Source organism: Thermobia domestica, chromosome 11 (assembly GCF_964235325.1).
Source record: "Thermobia domestica chromosome 11, izTheDome1.hap1.1, whole genome shotgun sequence".
Classification (NCBI taxonomy): domain Eukaryota; kingdom Metazoa; phylum Arthropoda; class Insecta; order Zygentoma; family Lepismatidae; genus Thermobia; species Thermobia domestica.
In genome coordinates this window covers 69568085-69588245 of record NC_137464.1, presented here as the reverse complement: position 1 = coordinate 69588245, position 20161 = coordinate 69568085, and the positions used below count along the sequence as shown (strand labels likewise).

The 20161-nt window shown below is 37.8% G+C and overlaps 1 protein-coding gene across 3 annotated transcripts in view; it reads left to right on the top strand.

Moving 5' to 3' along the window:
- The window catches only part of H (transcriptional corepressor hairless), a 54580-nt gene that overhangs the window by 18458 nt on the left and 15961 nt on the right, over positions 1-20161 (top strand). The gene's annotated exons all lie outside the window — the stretch shown is intronic.

Below are 20161 nucleotides of genomic sequence, written 5' to 3'. Positions count from 1 at the left end.
ATTAACAGCAAGCTCCAGGATTTGCACTAGGAGTACCGTGCACTAAAATACACTATGCAGTGCTGCGAAAGGTGTACAAACACTGGGATACTCAGTGTTAAAAATGTCCACGATTGACTTCAATACGAAATTGATATCTGCGAAGCACATCTTGTCTGGTAGGCGCAAATCCATGTGGCATGTTACAGATGGTTCCAGCAGCGGCAGTGATACGAGCAACGGGATCCTCCGCACTTTCCACGTAGTTGTCATACACGAGCATTTTCATCCCCCCCCCCCCCCCCCACACACACACACAAAAATGGCGCGCGGTGGCCACGGACGAGGTTCACCCCTGCCAATTCAGTGGCCGCTGAAAATATCGTTGAATATATCCCTGGTTTCTCGGTCGAAATGTGCGGCGGCACCGTCATGTTGATACTAGATACATTGTCTATCTGCGAGTGGCACGTTTTCCAAAAGTCCAGGCCACCATTCAAAATAGTAGTCAAAGAAGGGCGTGCCTATCAAATGGTCACTACTATGCCACACCACACATTTAAAACTGCAAACTTATGTTGATGTTGGCGAACTTATGTTGTTGGCGCACAAGGATTGCGTTGGGACTGTCCATATCCCAGACGTGGCTGTTGTGGCTGTTGAACAAGCCGTCTCTAATATACATGCACTCGTTGCTCCACAACTTTCTTGCTGAAAAATCTGGACTGACACGTGTTTGTTGCACATACCATTGGCAGAAATCCATGTGCTGAGGAAAGTACGTAGGTAGTATGTGCTGTACCTTCTGTAATTTGTACGGATACAAACACTCATCTTGCAGAACGCGGAACATAATATGGTGGGTTTGTGTCGAATGAGCAATAGCACGTGTGCTAGTGCCAGGATCGTCCCGTACCGCGTCCAACGCCTCTTCAAATTGCATAGTGCGCACCGTGCGAGGTCTACCACAATCCCACTTACGGGGTAGTAGCGAGTCAGTTTCACGCAGTCGAACATCACGTCATGCAAAGAGTGTATGTGCTGGTAGTCGCCTGTTTGGAAACTATTTCAGATATAAACACCGTGCTTCCAGGCTGTTTCTCTGTTTCTGTATGCGTTCCCATAAACGAGATGCATATGGGGAAGCTTGTGGGTAGAGTAGTTCGCCATTATTGTGGTCGAGAACTGATAAAACTGGGGCAAACTGTACTTCCCAGGAACAGATTATGACCACTTTGCGTAGCATCCACTTAATGTCACACGCAGAAGTTGGTACAAACCGAAAAGGAACAATGGAGTACGTGCTCAAGGTAGAATACTCCTTGGCGCAATTCAACAACATACACAAGCCAGACTGCACTCAAAGCAGCAAACTGACGAACTTACAGTACGGTCAACGGTCGATTAACAACAGTCTTTAGGTGTCTCCACCAATTCTAATACGTTACAGATATACACTTCTCGCACCTTTAGTGACGCTATCTGTAGCACATCGTTGCAAGCGTTCTCGGACTACTCTGATTTTATAGTGTCATTTTCGGATGTAGTTCTGCATTATTCTGATTATGTTTTCGCCTTTGAGGTCGGTCCCTTCATGGTAGCAATTGCACACCACGCTGCCGTTTAGTCGTATGGGCCCAGCAGTACAGGTGGGTTTTCTCCCTTCAGTTGTTAGTAGAATGACTTCCCTCGGCAATCACTAGCGTGCTGATACGGTGTTCTGCACGAAAGCAGGTCTTTGATTCGAAAATTCTTGGGTAAGGTGCAGCTATGATGGTTTGCAATTGCCTTGCATGAGATGCTAATGACTTTCTCCAGTTTCACGTGGATCCGATCCACTTGTGTCCAACCGGCAATCGAACCCGGGACCATTTGGTTACAAGTAAGACTATGGAACGGAATAATCATGTCTTATGTTTTGTTTAGTTTGTTCACATCACGTGTTGGTCGTTTCTGAGATTCTAATACAACCGGGTTGTCATCATTCCTGGGCTACGGGAATAGTTTAAAATAATTTAGCAGGTGGACACAGGACACAGCAGGACGACAGACAGAACAACAAATTAAACAAAGCACTTGTAAGACCTCAAGAATTGTAATCTGGATAGGATTGTGACCTGTCACAAAAGCAATAATTTGTATCTACTAACATTTTACTTCCCTTCCCAATGTAGAGTAGGTACTCACGGCTTCCAGGTAAGGTAACATCCCGATATTTACCTGGGACGAATTGGCAATGCCTTTCATGTTATTGAGTTTACTCCTTACATTTCCGTCACTTCAAACTTGCGTTTACTAGAATACATTTCTGGGCAGCTTTCATTCTGTGTTTCCACTTGTGAATCAGCCTGTATCATGTGTTGTGGTCTACCGACACTACAGATTTTTTTCTAGACCATTCAACTACAAATTTACAATACTTAAAACGTCATAGCCGTCCTGTCGATTATGCAAGCACACACAAGGGAATGCAAGAGTCCACCATTTTGTATCCATTCATATCCATTTAGACCAAGCTTTCATTGGTAGATTATCCGGGAATCCCTATGTTCCTTTGGGGAAAATCCCTTACGCGTGCGTTATACGATCCTGCCACATTCATATTTCAATAGAACAGGCAAGACTTCTTATGTTCATTTTTTTTACCTGCGCTCTGTGAGTTGGATATTTTTCGCAATATTGGCGTCCGAAATTCATTTGCCCATGCTTTCGGCACCCTGTAGGTCCGAAATTATGTTCGATTGACGAAAGTTTAAGAGAACATCTTTTCTTGTGTCAGTTTCAAGAATCACTTCTCATGAGTTTTAACAGTTATTTTGCAACATCCTGTACAATTGTTGCTTTTTCTTGTGTCGATACACACCATTGTTGACGGTCCACAGAGGTGTCAAATCAGGAGACTAAGGTGGGTACTCAACAGAATCTCTCTGACCAACCCACGGTCAGGGTAGAGTTTTATCGAGATACAACATTACATCTTGATGGTTGTGAGGTGGGGCTCCGTCTTGTTGCATGCAAAAAAGTTCATCACTATACAGGTTTTGAATGGTAAGCAAAATTCTTGTCTGCAGCATATCAAGATTCAAGACTCACCAGTTACGGTATCCTCAAAGATGAAGACACAAATGAAAGATCAAACTATACAGTAATTCCCGGTTGATTCACTACCTTGCCCACGTGAGCGTGAGAGTTTTTAGAAGTCTAGTAGACACAGTTGTGGCGGTTCACAGTATCATTAAGTTCGATTTGCTCCTCGTCAGTCCACATAAATTTTCTACAAATTCCACTTCCTCGCTAACCATTTGCTGAAACTATTCATAGTACTCCATCCTTTCATCTCGGTCATTGTCATTCATCGAGTATAGCAATTTTTGAATGTTCACTTTCCGTTTTGTCCTCTTCAAAGCATCTTACGCTTGATCGGCTCACCCCACTTTCGCACAGATGGCTCAGTGGTAGTGTTCACCTCTGGTGCATGGGGTCCCTGATTCGATCCCAGCTCGCGCCAAGTGAACTTTGTTGTGGACAAACAGTGTGTGCGTGGGTTTCCTCAGGGTTCTCCCGTTTCTTCCCGCTGTCTTCATTCCACCATTTTCAATTCTCATAATCACAGTCTTCTTTAGGCTAGCCGGTGTAATCGTGAGACGTAAAGCTCAAAGATTTTATTTCTTTTTCATTTCCCACTTTCGCGCACTCCCTGGGATACTGATTTTAACGGTGGTCGAGTGAAATGTAGCAACACTGGACACCGGACTTGTAGCTGTTCGTGCTCGGCCGGATTTTTCCTTGTGCATATCTTTAACTGTTCCGTCGGCATCGAATTTATCGCGAATGTGGGGAAATATTCGACATGTTGGTGGAGGTATTCCAAACTTTCTGTGCCAATATCATTGTACCTCGTGAATGTTCTCGTACTTCCAGTACCATTTCAGTACAATCTCGCGTTCAATAAATGATTAGCGAACCTCAGCCATTTTTGCTACTCGACTTTCTTCTGCACTGGCTAATATAATTGGCTCGTTCCACCACCAGCCACTCCCGCATGCGCGGCATGAATTGTCAGCTCCGTCTACCTCGACAAATTTAATACCTCACACTACACTACGCATTAGATTAATGAGTGTAGGTCTTTTTGTTTAGAAATTATTTAATTACTAACAGTGAGTACATATTTTGGACCCTTCTGTGTATATATGTATTTATCTAAATAATTTAGATACAAGAACTATAATATTCTAGTTTGTTAGGTGAATGTGGTCTATTATATATTTCCAGTATATTTACTTCGAAATGCATGTCAATATCAGTGCTTCAGTCAGCTATTGTAGAATAAACCTGAACTTTTTACCTAGTATCAAGAAACTTAACAATGTTGCCACTCCTAAGAAAATTAAAGTGTTTTATCTTGTAGTGAAATCAATTAATCTTTAATAACGGAAAGAATACATATAGACAAGATTAAACTGCAACAGATGATTAGTACTACAAAACCAAGGTTAGTAGAAGGAAAGGTTGAGCTATAAGCGCTGACGGTTCGCTCCTCGTTTTGCGTGACGTCACCAGCGAGAAGAAGCAAGTAGATATAGAAATGTACGAAGCAGGCAGAATATGTCTTTTTTTCTTTCTTTATGCATAACATTTTCGCTTTCCCAACATTCTCCTATACACAAACTACGAATAAATAAATAAATAAATAAATAAATAAATAAGCCAAAAATAAATAGAATATCTTCTTAATGCAATTTATATTATGGAAAATTAACAATCGTTGTATTCACTTGAATGATAAAACGAAACCCATTCGTGTTAAACGTCATGCCGATTATTATCCACCACAGGTTATGTTTGATGTACACATTGTTGACGCTATGATTGCATTTCGTAACAATAATAGTATACAGTCCGGAAATTGGTTTATATCTAAATACTTTATATGTTAGCTAGTGTTACTCACGAATTGAGACTAGACGACAAATAAGGTTTTCTCCTCTTGTAGCGACTCGATTTTCGGAAAAAGTTTTTTCGTCTCGCCTCGAAGTTTTTCTATCCTCTTGTATAAATTTAATTCCCAGAATTTTACTCTGATTTCCAACTCAAATTCATATCTACAGAGAACCAATAAGCAGAAAAAATACCGAAAAATAACATTTTAAATCATGAACTTCATGCATACATAGAAATTTATGAAAATGAATAAGAGAAATAAACTTACTTTATTTTACTTTGAAATCGACGATGCTACCCACATCCGCGCCTTCTTCTGCTGATACTTCATTGTTCTGTTGGCTTTGGCTTGTACATTTAAATGTCTTATGCGAATAAATGTTCTTGTGCGAACATATGTTTTTATTATGGTCGGATGCAAATGGGAGTACTTTTCACATAAAACCTTACAGAAAGTCTTAATCACTCCATTTTTCTGATCAATTTTATTCCCATGAAAACCGGCGAAAAATTCTTCAAACTCCCGAACAGTAAATAACCAATTTTCTGAAGGAACAAATAATCCACCTCTTGATAATTTTTCAATCCAACCTTCAGCATTTGGTCGTTCAACGTCTCTCTTGTGGGTTGTCCAAGTGATGAGTCCAGTGAGTAACAACGATGAGCAATGTATCCTGCTAAGTAACGGAGACCTTCTCCAGAACACTCTGATTCCGATGAGGCAGAATTATTCTCTCTGGACATATCCTGAAGAATTATTTCATGTGCTACAGCATCACTTTCAATTGCAGATACAGCTTGCTGTATATCTGGAGTGAGCCCCGTAAAAAGATGGGAAGTAAAGTAATTTTCCTCTTTGTTCTCCATTGCAACAGGTGTCACAGAGCTTAAAGGAAGGTCGCATATATTCCTGCTCATAATTAAAAGTCTCAGGCGGCTTATGAACTCCACGGGCAACGGATTATCATATGTTCGTCCGAGTGCTCTTATCTGAGAAAAAAGATTTTCGAGACAATCCTGGTTGAACTTTGCAGTTAATAAATATTTTATGTCATATTTCATTTTTATGTCAGAGAAACATCCCAGAATAGATCGTATACTCATCAAAAACCCACGTTGGAAGGGAAGAAGATGTTTTGCATTGCCTACTCTCATTTCTTCGCAGATAGAACGAAACTTCAGTAGCACACTTTCTTGTGCTGTGGCATGCAATCCAAATGCACTTGCTATAGGTTGCATTTCATTATGTGGCACCCTTGAATTTAATGTCAAATGTGTCATTGACCAATTGAAAAAAAATCAGATGTTTCCTTTTCTTCGGGCAGTAGGTATGCGATGGCCTGTGCAACGTGATTCGAAAAGAGCTCACATGCAAGGTGAACACGTTGTCGTTCTCTTCCTGATACGGTCAAAAGATGAGTATTTAATTTAGGGCATATTTTTATTTCTCCATCATCTAACGCCAGCAGACGCTCTACAACATTCCTATCTATTTTTTTCCCGCTTGGTAATGTAAAGCCATTGTCCAAAAAGTGATTGCGTAGTAGCTTCAGCAAATGAGGAATATCAGCGAAAACCCAAACTTTACTATCGGACTCACAGGGATTAGGAAAACACGGATTGTTATGATCTACTTTGAGATCTCTCCAGACTCTCGCGTTCCTCCCCCCCCCCCCCCCCATGTCCGAAACAACGGCAACTACTTTAAAACCAGCCTCATGAATCGCTGAAATGATTTTCAATAATAATGTCCCTGTCATTTTAACATCAAAATCATAGTATATAGGCTGTTTAAAGTTTTTACATAATCCACGTAACATAGAAACTAATACTTGGCTATAAGGGCCCAACACTCTATCATATTTTTGATAGTAGCAAATGCGTGAATCTATGTTCATTTCATCAAAACTTAACACACACAGTAAATCTTTATCATTGAATTGTTGCACTTGATGGCGCATTAACTCTAATACATCATTCAAAATTCCAGGGCTACAATCAAATGAATGGGACACCCACTTTCTCAAAGTGGATAGCCCCGGAAGTGGAAAATTCATTGTGTTTCGGATATATAGATAGCATTTTTTTGATAAAGCGCGTATCGTCAGAGCTTTACTTACGTCATCTTTATTCCAACGCGCTCTTTTCTTTTTACTTACAAGATAGTCTATTTGCGTAGGAGTGAAAATATTTCCTGTAATTTGGTTAACACCATGTTTCACTTTATCATTAAGAGTTTTTCTCAGAGATTTGATTTCTTTACTCTTCTTATTTATGGTACAACGCAACACAGCATTTTCGCTTTAAGACTAATAATTTGCATTTTAAGATTTGTGTTCGACTGTTCTATAGTTATTAATTTTATTTTAAGTTGTTCCATTTCAATACTATCTCTAAATTCTGTTTCTGTTTCCTTATCCAATTTTCTTTTTTTCGGAGAAAGTGTAGACAAGTTTTTCTGAGCCCGTTTTCTGACTTCTCGCGATTCATATCTTATTGTTCTATCATGTGGAATACTTGGAGATGAAAGACAAACTTCAACATAATTTGTTTCATGTTGTGCAGGAACTGGACTTTGAATGCCTAGGTGGACTGAGGGAACTGCATTTGGTTTCAGAATTTTCTTTGGTGGTAAGCCTAGAAGTTCAGATTTCAGATCTCGCAAATAATGTTCTTCTAAGAAATGCACACTACAAACAGTCGCGTTTTTAAAGTTTATTTTATCTTTTCTTGTACATGCGTGGACCCACTGTTTAACAAGAACAGAGTCCTTAGGGAAATTGTGATACACAATACCTGTACCTTTTGTTTTTTTATTATGATTCCTGCACGTTGCTACAGCACAAGAAGGCATTTTTATTAACACACACAAACAAACAAATAAATCACTATATCACACTAAAAGAAACACACAAATACACGTAAAAATAAATATGTACACACGTACTGAAGTTCACCACACTATCTTGCAATACTGCATGTCTGTACAGCCAAGCCCACGTAAAGAAATCTTCCGAGATATTGTCTTTTCCTCTATGAAATAATATTCGTCCACGTACTCAAAAACGTCAAATAGAAAGATGTGTCCACAAACATTTGCCACTAGAAAAGAAAGCAACACAATTCAACACAGCAGAAACCCAAATTAAATACAGAATTCTTTGTGTTCTTACAAGAAAATCATCGCGCACCAAGCAGACGACACGTTCAAGCTCCTCGCTGGTGACGTCACTGTGAAGAGAGCGTAAAAGTAGAGGTTCTGGACATAGGTTAAGAGCACCCCCTGCTACAAAACTATGCACAACATAATCCTGATGGTAACATTCACATATATATTCGTTAGAGTATCAATAAAACAATAAGTCACAAGTAGCATTCGCTTCTTCAGAGTGCTGTTTAACCTACTGTAGTTATTAGCGTACATATTCTTGTATATCTTAGCATGAACCGTTTGGAAATACGATTAACTTCTAACTATACTCTCTCACACTCACTCTCTCTCTCCACATACACACACACACACACACACATATATATATATATATATATATATATATATACACTACCCCCGAAAAGTTTCCGTACAAAGTAGGTTTATGTACACTTTACGTGTATTCGAGAAGAAACAAAGACATATCAATGGAATTTAATTTTATCTGGAACCTACAATACGTATTTGAGAGGAATATACAGAAATTTAACAGAAATGGACCATTGTTTTGTCAAAAATTTAAATCTTTGATTCATCAAAGTAGCCTCCATGTGCTGTCATGACAGCTTTACAGACTTTGGGCATTCGCCGTATCAGTTTCTGTAGAGTTTCAAGCGTGATTGCTATCCAGGCTTTCCGAAGACACTCAAATAAGTGTTTCTTGCTAGAGGGCGCATCTTTCGAACTGCCCTATTAAGCTTATCCCACAGTAACTCAAGTGAATTACAATCCGGTGATTGTGGAGGCCACACCATATTCTTGAGATCTCCCTGTTGCTCTTTTGCTGACAAATACCTTCTACAAAGTCGGGATATGTGTTTTGGGTCATTGTCTTGTTGCATGATGAACCCATTACCAATGAGGCTCTTCCCAGATGGCACTGCGTGTCTGATATAAATCTGATGGTACTGTTCTTTCTGCATTGTACCCTGTATTTGCAATAAATCCCCCACTTGATTGTTACCAAAGAAACCCCACACCATCACAGAACCAACCCCGTGCTTTACCGTTGGCAAAATACACGACGGAAGCAGCCTTTCGCCCTTGGAGCGACGCACGAAAACCCTGCGTCTATGACTGAAGAGCTCAAACTTTGATTCGTCAGTAAATAAGCACTTGTTCCACTGCTCTGCCCCCAGCTTGCAAATTTCCTTGCCCACAGCCATCTCTTCTTTTTATTTTGAGGGCGCAAGAGCGGTTTCCTAGTTGCTACACGACCGTTTAGTCCCGCATTAACTAACCGCGTCCGGACAGTTTCATAGCTGATCGGGTTTTCGCGAGTTTCGTTCACTTCAGCTTGTATTTGGCGCACTGTTTTCAACCTGTCGCGTTTGCTTGTCACTTTAATGTACTTGTGCTCCCTTGCAATAGTAGCTCTAGGCCTTCCAAATCTTGCTCGAGAGCGACTTTCCCCATTTTCCCCTGTTTCAGCAAATCGTTTTAATATACCATGCACTGTAGTATGGGGTATTTTCACTTTTGCGGCTATTTCCCGTATTGTATAGCCTTCTTCACGTAAAGTAACTATTTTTGCTCTCGTTTCAACGCCCAATTCCCTTTTCGTACGGGGCATTATGCTGACTAATAGGGAACACTTTACACTTCGCTTCAACACACACACACAACAACTAGCGTGCAGTAGACAACTCCCAACAGTGAGATCTGAGAGAGAAATATACAGAGCAGCTTAAGAGACACCTATGAGGCATTTATGTGTGTTCGACCTTCGATTTGCAGTGTAATGGCCATTTTGTATCGCACGCGTACGTAATGCACCACCAGAGCGGCGCGATATTTAAGTTTATTTTTCTTAATTCATCAACGACAGGCCAAGACCTTTTCTCCCGTCGGATTCTTAACTGTTTCACCTTTTATTTGTGAGCAAATTATAATGCATTCTTATGTTACATTTTGAAAATTTCTTTATTTCGTGTCTGTTCGGAAACTTTTCGGGGGTAGTGTATATATATATATATATATATATGTGTGTGTGTGTGTGTGTGTGTGTGTGTTGGTAATTAAGATGGTAATTGCCAAACAGGAAATCAGAAACTAAATTTTAACGGATAAAACGTAGTATTTCTATTTGAGATGCCTTAAATTAAAAAAAAAAAAAAAAAAAATCTTATTGCTGTACAGTATGAGCGCATTGTTTTAGCACTTTTGATATGTTGTATTTTGCACCTGTACCACATACACATATGTAAGCACAATAGACGGAAAGCTGGTCTCCCCGTTCATTTATGAACTTATTTAATATCAGAAGTACGTAAAATCCATTTACTGCGTTTTAACCACTGCTTCAAATAGCCCCACAGATTGGCAGTTGGGTTTAAATCTTGGGATTTTTCGTCCCACATAAATGGTTCTCAGACCCTTCGCAAACGCTTTGACCGATGTGAGTGTAGTAGTTACCGGTACCTTGGGAAAAGGGAGTGTCCACTGCATATTCATTATGATGTTGGAGAAATGGTAACACGTGGTCACTGAGAATGTCGAAATAAACATGTTTGTTCATGTTCACATTCACATGTACGAGTTGTCCCAAGTCATGGTACGTAAAACACCGCACACCATCACAGAACCTTCTCTAGGTTGAACCACACTCTGCGCAGCACAGACTGCACATGAAATGCTTCATTGGCTTCATTGGGTTTCCACTGCACTCGACGACTTGTATTATTCGAATGCAGACAGAAGGTAATTCGTTGAGTCACGTTTCCTGTAAGCTATAACACAGTGTTAGAATTCTGGATGTCACGTGCATGAGGTTTCCTTCACAATGTTCTTTGGATGGGATTAAACCTGCAGTTAGGGACTATAGCAGTTCCTGTCTGGTTTAAAAGTGATTTTCCTGTAAAGTGTAGACGCTAAAAGCACATCTGCTGTGTGTGGCATCTCGTGGTCGAGTGACCATCATGCGTGCTTTCTGTATGCATGATTCCGGCTTCGATTCCCTGTGAAGGTACTTTCCTATGATACACACTCGAATTAGTGGTTCGGATCCCGTCTTGTGTAGCCTCGGTGCTGAAAAAAGACGTTAAAACAATCCAATCATCGGCTGTCTCTGGATTAGGGTCTTTTTGTGACCATAGCTCTAATGCCGCTTTGCATTGACACGCTTTGATACACCAGCAATCTCCTAAGCACAGCAGTCTTTGTTTGGGGCACACCTAAACACAGTCACTCATGTTTTCTTCGATATTTCAATACAACCAGCTGGTACAATCACTCAGTTTAACTGCTTTGGTCATTTAGTCAAGTGTTAGCAGTGAAACACAATCCATAACGATAAAAAAAAAAGTTTTTATTCTGGAGGGTTCCTTTTTTTGGAGGGTGAAAGGGCGTGCTTTTATATGTATGTAGACAGTGAAAATTGTCTATGATTTTCTAATTTATATAAACCCACAGCAGACTAGTACTGGACTTATTCGTACGATCGCTAAACAACAAGTATCCAGCCAAATTTGCCTAATCCTTTACCAACCATATTATTACCTTGATGTAGCTAGGAGATAGAAGAACACGTCAAACCTACTAACGTTGTTCCTCAACAACTACCTCATGAGTTTCTTGTTGTCACTCTTTAGCTTTCTCCAATCTTATTCAGAAACGATTGAGCCGTGCAAGATACTCCAACGAAAACAAAAGACCTGGCACTGTAAAATCCTCTATTCCGAACCTTCATATTGAATATTATATCAGCCTTCATTCCGTACAGCAGTGCTTTCCAATCCTTTTCTTAAGGCGATGTCTATTAGTGCACATATTTTTTTTACGACAATCATTCAGTGATATTAATTATAAGAAATAATATTGTAACGAAGGTAATATATATATTTTTTTAAATGTGCACCCTATAGGTTATGTCAGTAACTTTGTGAAAAGATAATTTATTTTAAAGAAATATTAATTTTTATAGGGGATTTTCCAAGTATAATACAGTAAATACCTTTTTCATAGATGCAAAATTTTGCGTTTACACAGTGGCAATAATATTGAAAAGTTGTATTTTCTGTGACAATTCATTGACTTGACAAGCGTTACAATCTCTCACTTGCAAATCGTTGAAGTGTCAATATTCGAAGAGAACATGAACTGATTGACAGCGTCAATATATAGCATTAAAAACATATATATCTAGAACCGTTATTGAATGTAACTTGCACAGAATTGTAGAATACACTAAATTAAAGTAAAGAAATTTGATATTATTGTATTGTAAGGTCTTCATTCCTTCGTATATTCTGAATTTATATATATAAAAAAAATTGGCGACATTCTTGATACTATCACCTGACACCCTAGGGTGTCGTGACACCAAATTGGTAAGCTCTGCCCTAAAGAAACTAACGATCCCTGTTTGTCCCATGCTTATGTTGATAAAACTTAATTCTTTTTTCTGTCTGTATCAAAAACCATCGATGCTCGTGCTGTGTGTAAATTCCCTATTGACTTGCCCTGAAACACACATCCCGACTAATTGTTAGAAATGCTCACCGCTGGTCAAGGCGTCCCTAACTCTACTCCAAGTCATGTGAGTTTGTGGTGCACAACATCGTGTTTGTGGTTTTTCTTGAGGTTGTTTTCTCCTACATTCTCATGTCATCATAATCATTCACGTTCATTAATCATTCTGTCTCCTTTAACTTAAAATATGATACTTGCCGGACGATAAGCTAAAAATTTAATTTAATGTAATTTTCGAAAGTTCTTGCAGATTCGTGCTCCTTCGTGAACTCCAATGTAGTCTTCCCCAAGCAAGTTTAATAATGTTCTTGTTAAATCTCTCTCTGTCATGTCGTTTAGAGAGACACATTACTTTCCTATCTGATCCACTGGTCAACCGTCTATAATACCACACCTCACTACACTTGGTATGTGTCCCATACCCCTGTTTTTAATTATTGCCTATCTCTTCCCTACTAGCATTCCAGAAGTTATCAGGTTACAGACCTGACAAAATGAATTTGTTTGGTTTAACAGGACACAGAAATACTCTTTCTCTAAAATATATTCAACCTTTCAATCAAATAAACTAGAATATGAATAATGTCGTGGAAATTGACAGATCTCGCTGTTCATAGTTTTATTTTAGACTGCACTAGACAAACAAATTAAAGAACTATATCTAGTACCTAGATTTTTTGCTATGATTTTTCGTACAATTTCGTTATATATTCTCTCGTCGTTATTGGGATTACTTGAAAAAAAAAATACTTCGAATTTTTTTTCTATTAATTTTATAGTTTTCAATTCTTGTGCTTTTTGTCTTTCCAATTTTTTAAACATATATCTACACTTTTTTTTTGTCATTCGTTGTTCCTGTTTCCTCCAATACTTTTTTTAGGGGCCCAGCGGCTCAGTGATAAAACGCTTATCTCAGGTGTGAGAGTTTCTTAGTTCAATACCAGGGAATATGAGTTGTTGGTGGACAGCACCATGTTCGTGAGTTTTCGTGAGATTGCTCCCTTTCTTCCCACATTCTGATTTCACCTACTTTTCATAATCATTCATTTTAATTAATTATCCATCTCTTTTAACCTACAGAGCATACTCGCAGGTTGTAAAAGTAGAAATTTTCTCCATTAACCCATCTAAAATCTTGCATTTTTAAAGAAAATAGACTTTGTCAAGTAACCACTGCATCATTGACTATGTATCTTACGATTATGGTTCATACACCATTCTCTACAGAATGAAGCACACTTTCAAATAGTTTCTTGCACATGTGTGCATGACGTACTAACGGGAAATCAGGAGAATTTCGCAATATTTTTCCTCCAAAAGTCCATTTTTGAAGTTTTGCGCTCTCTGGAACAGTCCCGGTACGGAGCGAGATATAAGGGAAGGAAAATGTGATAACGTTCACATTTAATATTTTTGCGTATATTGTAGATGTAAATGAGTGATAAACAATGCACATAAACCTTTTTTCTCCCCCTTTTGTTGAGGAGAACTTAAGAATTTTGGCATCCCATTTAGAAAGCGCGTGCCAATGTACCAAGACCAAACATTAAATGACATCATAGCCCGTAGAGCAAGTGCGAGCCGAGCGATTGCGGTGCTTCTGAACGTTTCCAAGAAGTGAGAAAGAGAGAGAGAGAAATCAATTTCAAGCCATAATTGAAGCAATCGTTAGCGAAGCTTCTACTATTCGACTCGATTAACATTTGTGTGTCTGTCCGTCCATCTGTTCCACGATAACTCCTGTAAAACTTTCCGATTTTGATAAAACTTGCTATGTACCTTCCCTCCACTTGCAGAAATAAACCTGTTTGGGGATTGGAATCTATCAAGCTGAACGGAAGATAAAATTCACTCCATAACCCCATGTTGAAGTCTATACATATAGTATATTCAAAATTATTTTTTAATATAAACGAGTAATTTATTTTTTGATTATGACAAAACGTAATGGATATTTTCTTTATAGCATTGGAAATATCTCCACAGCTTGGGGTTAAAATCTGCCAAGAATGAAAGTGTATTCACCACCTTCTCTCAATATCAAAAGCGTGTGTCCACGATAATGTCGTTAAGGGAAGAAACAAAAGTACCGAGAGAACTTACGGACACGATATTGTCCACCACATACGTACTTTACCGGGGATCGAATCAGGAACCCCATGCACCTGAATTAATCCACTCTACCACTAAGCCAGCGTACCCCCTCGAGAATTATAGTTGAATGATCAAAAGTCAGGCACGAATGAAACGTACGCTCCAAGTGTGTCATCTTCACAGACAAAAGATGAGAACTACAATTCCTGGTTAATCGTAATAGTCACCGTTTGCAGCAACACAGTTCTGCTATCTCTCAGCCGATTGGACTCCGAGGAGTATGCGATGCAAAGGAGTCTTCAACCGCCCGATCATCAGAAAAGGTCTTTCCTCCCGAGAAGTGATCGAAATTCCAGAGTAGATAAAGAGTGTTGGGAGAAATGTCAAGTGAATACGATCGATGGTGAAGGGTTTCATACTGGAATTCGTGGAGAGTCTGCAACGTCTTTTGAGCAGCATTTGCACATGCATTGTCGTTCAACAGGATGATACAATATATTTCCAATATTTCTGATAACTTGCAAGAAAAGGTGCCGTGCATTTCATGGATCTCAGTACTGTACCGATCCGAAGTGATAGTTTCACCTCGATGGAGAAAGACAGGATGAACCAACCCCACCGTAGATCATCATACCAGCAATAACACCTTTTAAGGGTTTCGGAAACTGTCCTGGACTTTGATCAAGATCCAGCCACTGTCCTTACCATTTGCGCTTGTCGTAGCTGATCCGTTTTACATGAAAATTGACAATTCAATGCAGGAAGCTTTCCCACTTATTCCTTACGCTTAGAGAATTGCACACCTGCAGACGATAATCAACTCATGTAGCCTCCATGACTTCAACTTTATCACCGTATCGATTGCATGAAGCTGCCTAACTTATCTGCAGTAGCATGAATACTTCTTCCGAAAGTCCAGTTTCTCATTCAATACGACATGGGGGCTCATTTTTTAATGCTGTGGCACTAGGACGAAATATCACAAACCAACGACAAATAGTACATTCATTCGCCAGCCCTGGCTCAAATGCTGTGCATAATGTCCCATTCTGATTTTGTAAAGAAATATCACTCGCAGGTGTGTGTTCTCTATGGGTGCAGTTTCGTACAGCTCTGTTTAGTAATTCACTGTTACCTAATTGTCTGGGTACCTTCTTCTTCTTCTTCTTCTTCTGGACATGTACATTCATGTCCAAAATTATTGTCGTATGTCTATGTTGTTGTAGGAATATAATTTGATAACGAATTGGCCCTGTATTTCTTATAATGTTAGTATGTGTATAATCGGCAAAGACATGTATGTGGCAAATTTCATGCTAAAAGAACGGTAAATAAGAACAATAAAACGAAAATAAAACTAGTTTGTCCATTTAGCAACATTTTGTTTTACTCATTCTAATTTTCGTATTTATAATTCTTTTCCTATGAAATTTACGACAAATATACATTTCTCGAGTATACGCATAATATTAGTATTAAAAGTGCCCTGCAAAATCATTATTAAATTATATTCTTACAAGAAGATAGTTATAGATATGCGACAATCATTTTGGACATGAGTGTACATAGTTTGTAACGTTAGACAAATCGTACTTTGTATCTCAAGTTTTGGTGAATTGCAGTTTCAGAGCGCTCTCTTCCACTTTGTTCAGTAGCGTCTTAATTGTTTCGTAACTTTAAAAATATTGAAGAAGTTACGTTTTGTAACTGTTAGAGATTTCAAAATGTTGATAGGAAAAGTTTAAAGTTTGATAAATAATTGCTTTATTACCATCTGTGTTCAAATGAAACATTACTTTGAAAGATATCAAATAGGTTATAGAATACCGGTAGTTAAAAATCAGATTAGATGCATCTATATTTTATATTGTTTTCATGATATTACTTTGAAATATTTGTCACTTGTACAAAATAGTTACAAAATTGAATAGGATAAATGAATGCCTGTTCAGGAGGAAGACCATGCACTATGAATTTCTTATGTTTTTCTTCACATAATTAAATTAAAAGTTTACTTACAGAAAGGATGTAGAATTTAACCAACTGAAGACCATGATGATTACAATCTGGGTGCTAACAACTTGACTGACTATAACGACGCTTATCTATGTGACTGACTGTTTAGACTGTTCTGATGATTCGAACCGATCTGACAATTCTGACCTTTTGTTTATTTCTCGATTAGTTCATATATTTATTTCTTTGGCCTTTCACCTATGAGGCAATTCAAATTCAAATCGACCAATGATGGTTGCTGATAAAATTTAGTTTTTTTTTTTTTTTTTTTTTTTTTTACCTAAATTTGTACCACATTCAAGGAGTTGGAAACGGATATTCATTTATTTTTTAGTTGCGCAGGTTTTGTCGTAGCGGCCATTTTGTTTATGCGCCTGAGCGTATTCTGAACTTTTTACAGGGATCCGTTAAACTATGTAACTTCTTAGGTTTTAAAGATAATGAGTTCAAACCAAAACCATATGAAAGATAATGGAATGGACATTCTATGTCCTGTACATATTGATACGTACTTTAGAACGTCGAGAAGAAAAGGTCTGAACTGAACATTGAGATTGGAAACCTAGAAATGACCATTTTGGAATGTACATTTTGAAACGAAATAAATGAGATTCACCTCCTTCAATTTTTGTCTACATAGAGACTAGATAGTAGACAACGTTCCAAACAAATTTCAAATTTGAGAACCATATACTTGATTTTTTGGAAATTTTTAAACTGCAATTTCTCGAAAATTGAGTATTTTCACCATTAAATATCTCAGGAAGTACGCAAGTGAAAAATCTCAAATTTTGTACAAAATATACAATAGTTGTGCAGTAATAGCGGGTAAAATTGCATCACTGAGACTTGACTAGTTTCTGAGTTATAAGTTTTTTCTTCACTGGGACTTAATATCATGAAGCACCATAAGGCGTGGATAGAAACTTTGTAGCAAAAGTCAAAATAACACGACAACGATGTTAAATGAGTAAAGAATGCATAATGCATGAATCATATTTTGTACAAAAAAGCGAAACGCGTATGCTATTTCTTTTCTGCCTATAGCGCTGCTGTTAAGTAAACAGTTGACTAATTTATGTACAGAGTTTGGGCACTGATATTGAAAGTACGACCTATAGGAGTTGTGAACTCTGGGGGGGGGGGGAGTTTCCGGAGAATCTTACTGATTGGCACCCACACTTTGTTATTCGTAGATAGGTTAAAAGAGGTTCTAGGGCCATGGGGATGGAAAAAGTGAACAAAAAGATCGTTATTTTCCCTAGTGATTTCTTCAATTCTCCCAGTCCATCATTTCTTGTCGTAAATACAGGCTACGGTATCATTAGGTGCAAATGACAACATGCTATGTTCTGGAAGTACTGCAGTAATGCAATCAGTAAATTCATCTGATAGTGAATATTCATAACATCTGATTTGTGTTTGCGTCAAAGATACAAATCTATAATATGATCTGGTATTGATAATTCTTTTACAAGTAGCAAATCTTAAATTTCTTGCTGTTTGACTGCACTTCTTCTGATGAAATGTTGATAAATTGTATGCCTAAAATACTATAAAACACAAAACCTGTACATCTTATCGGCTGTTAAAATCATGAATTTCACATCATTACAACAACTTATAACTCAGAAACTAGTCAAGTCTCAGTTATGCAATTTTACCCACTTGTTACTGCGCAACTATTGTATATTTTGTACAAATTTGGGATTTTTTACTTTTGACACATTTCTCTGACCTTACTGAGAAATTTGATGATGAAAATACTCAATTTTTGAGAATTCGCAATGTTTAAAAATTTCCAAAAACTCAAGTATATGGTTCTCAGATCTGAAACTTATTTGGAACGTTGTCTACTATCTAGTCTCTGTGTAGACAGAAAAAATGAAGGTGAATCTTATTTATTTCGTTTCAAAATGTACATTCCAAAATGGTCATTTCTAGGTTTCCAACCTCAATGTTCAGTTCAGATCTTTTCTTCTCGACGTTCTAAAATACGTATCAATGTGTACAGGACATAGAATGTCCATTCCATTATTTTTCATGTGGTTTTGGTTTGAACTCATTATCTTTAAAATCTAAGAAGTTGCAGCGTTTAACGGAACCCTGTGAAAAGTTCAGAATTCGCTCAGGTGCATAAACAAAATGACCGCTACGACAAAACCTACGCGGCTAAAAAATAAATGAATACCCGTTTTCAACTCCTTGAATGCAGTATAAACTTAGGTGTTAAAAAAAATATATATATATAAAAAAACAACTAAATTTTATCAGCAACCATCATTGGTCGATTTCATTTGGATTGCCCCTGTATGAGTTAGTTCCTTGTTTACTTATTGTATTTTCGACATTGTCACTTTCATTTACCTGTTCTCACTTCCTTGAAAGTGAGTCTATTTGTTTATAGATACTTATTTCTTTTGTTTTAATAACAAATTTTTAATATACATTTTTTTTTTTTTTTTTTTTTTTTTTGAAATTCATTACATAATATTGCCGTACTAGACGCATTCGTAAGGTTCCCCGTTCCTATGTACTATGCAAGAAAACGCAGTAAAAATCTTAACTCTCAAAAATTGTAGAAACTATGTTTTCATTTTATGAAAACTCGTGTAGTGTTAAAATTTAGTTGGCCCATCATGCCTTTTGTCTAATTAGCCCGGTTTTATAAATGTGTTGATTTTATAAATGTGTTGAAAATGATCGAAGTGCTTTCTGAAATTTCATTACTATTTCACTGACAGTAAATATTAATATCTAAAGACTAGTGATAATCATTATTAACCATACAAAACACAGGTGTCCACAAAAGGAAAATATTGTTTTTACAGTTGTCGAGAGTTATGGTTGTACTTACACTAGGTTTTCTGCGATAACTCTACAGGAACAGGAAAACCTGACATATTAGTCTAGTTTAGAAATTTTGAGGGGCTGTTGAAGAAAGTGGCAAAATAAACTGAAACTGGATAGCCAAAACTTGAAATACAAGGTAAAGATGTTCTTATTTAAAGTATATATTTTAAAGAATGATCCGCAGATATCTATTGTTTGTTATTCCGTTGTTAGAGTTGAGTTGATTCTAAGGTTTACGTCCCTCCCTACTTGTTCTGAAAAATACATGCTTGGATTATTTAATTTAGTTCAGGTATGTATTTTTCAGAACAAGTAGAAGTACTACTGATTTTGTTATTAGAAACTTACCCAGGTAGGATATTTATTCAGTCATTACCTTTTCCGTACTTTACTTTCAAAATTGTGTGAAACACTATAAAGTTAAAGGTTTGTAGCCACGGTCTGAACGTCGACAGAGTATACTGAGGGAAAAAGAGAAGTAAAAATACAAAAATTGTAGACAGTGACGTATCTGTTTCCAGTTCTTTCCCGTTTCCATTTCCCTCACTACAGTGTGTCGATAATAGGTACGAGGCTTGAAAGCTATGTTCAGTT